Source organism: Procambarus clarkii, chromosome 76, assembly GCF_040958095.1.
Source record: "Procambarus clarkii isolate CNS0578487 chromosome 76, FALCON_Pclarkii_2.0, whole genome shotgun sequence".
NCBI classification, from domain to species: domain Eukaryota; kingdom Metazoa; phylum Arthropoda; class Malacostraca; order Decapoda; family Cambaridae; genus Procambarus; species Procambarus clarkii.
The window spans coordinates 978,996-985,283 of NC_091225.1; the positions used below are offsets into that span (position 1 = coordinate 978,996).

General features: G+C 40.3%; 1 long non-coding RNA gene across 1 annotated transcript in view; it reads right to left on the bottom strand.

Annotated features, from left to right (window-relative positions):
- Window positions 1-3,549: 3,549 nt before the first annotated feature.
- LOC138357154 (uncharacterized) overlaps window positions 3,550-6,288 on the bottom strand; it is a 7,257-nt gene continuing 4,518 nt past the window's right edge. Inside the window, exon 3 of the long non-coding RNA XR_011224833.1 lies at window positions 3,550-3,857. This is a non-coding gene — a long non-coding RNA (uncharacterized lncRNA). The remainder of the gene's footprint in view (window positions 3,858-6,288) is intronic.

The window sequence follows — 6,288 nt, forward strand, 5'->3', positions numbered from 1 at the left end:
GTGGAGGTGGGGTCCATCGATTGTTTCAAGCGTGGGTTGGACATGTATATGAGTGGGTTTGGGTGGTTATAGATAGGAGCTGCCTCGTATGGGCCAATAGGCCTTCTGCAGTTACCTTTATTCTTATGCTCTTAATTCACTATGCTTGCCAGTGAAACTCCTTTTCAGAAAATCGCTGGACCATGGAATAGTTCCCCTAGTAATAGTTGAAGGTGATGTAGTGATCGAGTAATCCATATACTCCATTATCTCATCATCATAATGGCATAACTAATTACACAAGCATTAATCCTATCCCTATTTACAGGTAACGGTTTTCCACCCTTCTATATCTTACTGTGAGGTGTCGTCACCGTACATAAGCAAGCGACTTGAGAATAGCACATTACGGGCTATTCATGCCCGTGCCACCTCTTGGGTGGCTTAATCTTTATAAATAAATCAGAATAGCACACACCACACGGGAGACATCTCCCGTCACGCAGGGTGCAGTCGCACCTCCACAGATCTCCAGTATCAGCTCTTGATACTGGTAATGGCTCAAAAGGGCCACCACTTACGGGGTATTCATGCCCGTGTCACCTCTTGAGTGGCTTAATCTTCATCAATCAATCGAATAGCACACAGTACAATCTCCAGTCAAGAATGTAGCACTCGGCGTGTACAGTTCTAATCGACCCAAGACGCTACAGCCTCGACACAGAGCAGACAGCAGACTACGACCGTTGTTCAGGTCCATGTAAACTACATCTACCCGAAGTCCTTCGTCTGAATAGCCAGTTACCAGTTACAGGAGATACTTTTTCACCCACAGAGTTATTAACTCATGGAACCGCCTACCCACCGAAGAGGTACGTGGCAAAACGATGCTGATTTTCAAAATATACCTGGAAAAGATCATTCCTCCCTACACCTGGGGGGTACCTTCGTTAAAGTAAAAAGGTATACAGAAATAACAAAGAAAATAGATATGAATACTATTACCTTTGATGTTAGTAGTAGTTGTGCAAGTGAGGAGAAAGAAAAAATATTACGGAGTTCATGGATGAAAGTAGATTGATAATATTATCTTGGAACGTTAATGGATTAAAAACTAGAGCGGTGGATGTACACTATTATACTCTTAGAGAGAATATTAACATAGCAGCACTCCAGGAAACTGGGGATAGGGATGGTAATAATCTGAACATGAAGATGAACATGTTGAACATGAAGATGTTCAACTGCTGGGCGAGCCCTCTCCTCATCTGAGGGAAGGGAGATTAGATTATGCTTGTTTGATAAATGCTGAGGGCATAGAGGAGAATTGTCTTACTGTGGATGAAATGCTAAGAGATTTTGCATTACAAATACAGCTTAAACTAGATAAAAAGCATGCCTGCCTTCAGAGGAAAAGCTTAAAGTTTAATAAGGGAGAATTAAGGGGTCTTGTTGGTCATATTAAGTCTTGGTATGATACTTATAAGCCAGATTCGGCAGAAGCATTTTATTAAGATTTAATTAAGGAGGTAGATGTATTTAATGCAACATTGAACCGGAAAACATCTGGTATAGAAAAGCATCCCCCCATAAAAGTGTGCGGAGAAGAGAAAGGAAATTTGGAGCAAGTATTGGCAGGAGTTTGCAGAGAAAGTTAGGAGTAACAAACTTGAAGGAAATCTGGCAAGACATAAATGAAATAAGGGGTAAAAGCATAATTTTGTTGCACATCCTGACCAGTAAGGAATTGCAAAAGGTCTCGTAAATAAATGGGCGGAAGCTGCCAAACTTAGTTCATTTAATTACCCGCTGTAACGAGAGAGTCGTTTGATTCTTGGAAAGATCTAAGAAAGGATTTTATACTTACAGCAGGTAACAGTGGTGATGTCACTTGCACAGGTATTACCAGAGAAGAACTAATAACGGCGATTAAAGTTGGGAAATCTACCGCCCCCTGGGGAGGATGGAGTAACTTATGAAATACTTAATGAACTTGCCATTATGACGAAAAGCCCGCTGTTAGACCTCTTTAATATTAGTTATAAAGAGGGCAGAATTCCCAGTAAATGAAAAAGAACTATGATCATCCTTATCCCTAAAGCCAATGGAGAGTACAGACCTGTGTCTTTAACCTCGTGTTTTTGTAAAATGATGGAGAGGATCATTTTAAATAAACTTTTGTATATAATAGGTGATCAGCTGTCTAATAATTTTTCGGGTTCCTCAGAGGAAAAAGTACCTCTGACTGTATTATTAAATGTCTAGCTAATGGTAATGATTATTATAGAATTTTTATTGATTTATAAGGAGCTTTTGATAAAGCCAACAAAGAGGTTATTTTATATGAATTAGCTGGTCTTGGTGTTGAAGGGAGATTATTGCGCTGGATAGGGGATTATCTTCAGGAAAGGAAGGCTCAGGTGTGGTATCAAGGTTGTATGGTTCAAGGTATCAAGGTCAAGAACTCTGCACACCTCAGGGAGGAGTGTTGAGTCTCACCCTGTTTAATGTACTAATGAATAAGATAGCATCTGAGAAATACTCAAATTGGGTAACTCCAATCATATATGCTGATGATATTTTGTTTCAGGGCAAAGATATTTCAAAGATTCAAACAGTGTTGGACAATTTCGGAAACCAGTGTCACCACATGGGACTAGTGGTTAATGAAGACAAAACTAAAGTTTGAATGTAGAAGTCGGAGGCCCATTATATTGGAAATAAACGGTAAAAATATAGAGTTAATATATATAAATATTTAGGCATATATGTTGGATATACCTATGAGAGTTTGGAAACTGAGATGAACAGACTGTTGACTCAATGTCGGAAGAGATTACAACCTCTGAAGGCCTTGGCATGCTGTGGAAAGGAGTGGGAGTCCAAGTGCTACGAATGATGTACTTGAGTACTGTAAGATTTCTTATTGATTATGCTGCACCTGTCATTTCTTGTTTTGGTAAAGGTAGGATGGGCAAGTTGGAGAAGATACAAAATGAAGCCGTTGGGGGTCGTTGTGAGCCGCTGCTACCTTAATTTTTGCCCACACTTGTCTTGCAGACGTTTCTCTTCCAATAGAGCTAGTGAACTCTAGTCAATGTCTTTCCCTTTGTAACTCATCTGCAATGTATGTACCTTTACCTGACTAAAAAATCTAATCTAAATCTATATCTAATCTATATGCTTAGATATATGCAAATGAGAGAGTAATAGAGCGAAACCTTTAAAATACTGAACAATTTGGAGGATATTGATTCATACAATTTCTTCAAAAGGTCAGATGTAACACGAACAAGGAGCAAAGGTTTCAAGCTCAACAAGCCACAGTGTAGGAGTGACAACAAATGCTTTTTAACCCATACGATTATGATCATGGCAATAAGGTTTCTAAAACAGTAGGCATTCTTCCAAAGCCAGACACTGAACTATGTTCCTCGCCCTAACCTAGTCACTCAGCATTATTCACTCATTTATCTATGTCTTGTCTATTTATGTCTTAAAGGTTACAAGACGTACATTAGTCAATACAATTGGTGCTTAAAATGTTAAGGATCTCTTGTGAAACACGGGTATTAATAAAAAAATTTATTATGTAAAATAAATAAAAAAGGCCCAAGGGCCATGAAGTAACAATAATGCAAGGCCGGCACAAGCTGGCGTAAGTAGAGAAGACGGAAGATTCTTCATATTAAAAGACCCTGCTTCTCCAAGATGGCAGTCACACCCTGCTTGCCCTGGACAATCACCATATGGAGAAGGACTGTTTACTGTGAAGGGAAGTCCACAAATGCAATGCCAGCATGAGTCAGTCTTGAAGGGTAAACGATGATGGCACCCTCACAGTAACACAAAAGCCGAGCAAGCCCAGTGAGGAAGACCTGTTGATGGGAAGGAGGAGAATCATTAGTCACAACAAAATCCACATAGAAACAAAGGAGAGAAAAAAAATAAAGTGGATGTCTTCTTTTTGTATAGACATAATAAATATTGCCATTTGGCTATGTATTTATATGATATATAATAGAATACAGCATAAAACAAAATAAGAAGGGTGATAGGAGAAGAAAAGATTAGTGTTCAGTGAGAATCCACAAGGTCTTCTCTGAATACTCTATTTTCTTCAAGGCTGTGGGTCCCTACAATTGCACCAGAGGTGGTACACACCCCTATTATTATTTAAACAGGTGAGTACACACACGGTGTTAGCAAACTTAGCCTCCAAACACACACACATGGTATCAGCAAGCTTAGCCTCCAAACACACACACACACACATGGTATCAGCAAGCTTAGCCTCCAAACACACACACACACATGGTATCAGCAAGCTTAGCCTCCAAACACACACACACACATGGTATCAGCAAGCTTAGCCTCCAAACACACACACACACACACGGTATCAGCAAGCTTAGCCTCCAAACACACACACACACACATGGTATCAGCAAGCTTAGCCTCCAAATACACACATGGTATCATCAAGCTTAGCCTCTAAACACACACACACACACACAAACGGTATCAGCAAGCTTAGCCTCCAAACACACACACACACACACACACATGGTATCAGCAAGCTTAGCCTCCAAACACACACACACATGGTATCAGCAAGCTTAGCCTCCAAACACACACACACATGGTATCAGCAAGCTTAGCCTCCAAACACACACACACATGGTATCAGCAAGCTTAGCCTCCAAACACACACACACAAAAAATGGGGACATTGAAACAGTTGATAAACTTGATTTCAAGAGAGAGAGGTCACTATGGGGGAACTTCAAATTTTTTTTAATAAGTAATTAGGCAGACTTGTTGCTAGACAGGGAAGTAAATTAAATGTATGCCAAATTTTGCAAAATATACAATGAAGGCACACAAACATTCATACCAAAACAGAGATGCAGGGCCAGAAAACAGGATTGGTTCAACAGAAATTGAGAGAGGGCCATAGACCAAAAGACACAAACATGGAATGAAAGACATTGAAAAACTACAAGCAGATGTCAACAAAGTTTTCGATTGGGCAGCAGAAAATAACATGATGTTTAACAGTGATAAATTTCAGGTACTCAGGTACGGCAAAAATGAGGATCTGAAACATAATACAGGGTACAAAACACAATCGAATCTTCCCATAGTAGAAAAACAGCATGTCAAGGATTTGGGAATAATGATGTCCGACGATCTAACGTTTAGGGAGCATAACCAAGCAAATATTGCGTCGGCCAGAAAAATGATCGGATGGATTATGAGAACTTTCAAATCCAGGGATCCCATCACAATGGTTGTACTCTTCAAGTCACTTATGTTGTCCCGTCTCGAGTACTGCTCAGTATTCACTTCCCCCTTCAGAGCATGAGAGATTGCTGAAATAGAGGGAATACAGAGAACATATACGGCACGCATAGACGAGATAAAACACCTAAATTATTGGGATCGTCTCAAAGCTCTCCAAATGTACTCTCTAGAAAGGAGACGAGAGATATACCAAATAATATACACATGGAAGATACTGGAGGGCCAGGTCCCAAATCTACACAGTAAAATAACAACGTACTGGAGTGAACGGTATGGAAAAAAATGCAAGATTGAACCAGTGAAGAGCAGAGGTGCCACAGGCACAATCAGAGAGCACTGTATAAACATCAGAGGTCCGCGGTTGTTCAACGTCCTCCCAGCGACTATAAGAAATATTGCCGGAACAACCGTGGACATCTTCAGGAGAAAACTGGACTGTTTTCTAAGAGAAGTTCCGGATCAGCCGGGCTGTGGTGGGTATGTGGCCCTGCGGGCCGCTCCAAGCAACAGCCTGGTGGACCAAACTCTCACAAGTCGAGCCTGCCTCGGGCCGGGCTTGGGGGGTAGAAGAGCAGAACCCCATCAAGCAGGTATCAAAATAGAAAGAAGCCAAACCCCCAATCATACCAGCGATACAAAGATGCGAGAAACAACTATACAGCAGTAAGGGAAGAGGCAGAAAGAAATTTTTAAAAAGGGATAATGGATAAATGTAAAACAGAACTGGGCCTATTCTACAAATTCATAAACAACAAATTGCAGGTAAAGGATAATATCCAGAGGTTGAAAATAGGAAACAGATTCACAGAAAATGATAATGCAATGTCTGAAACATTAAACCAAAAGTTCCAAGTGTGTTTATACAAAATGAAATCTTAAGAGAACCAGACACAATAAGAATTTCTGAGAACATCATAGAGCGTATAGAGGTGTCTAGAGATGAAGTGGAAAATATGCTAAAGTAGCTAAGTAAGAACAAAGCAGTTGGTCCAGATGGAGTTT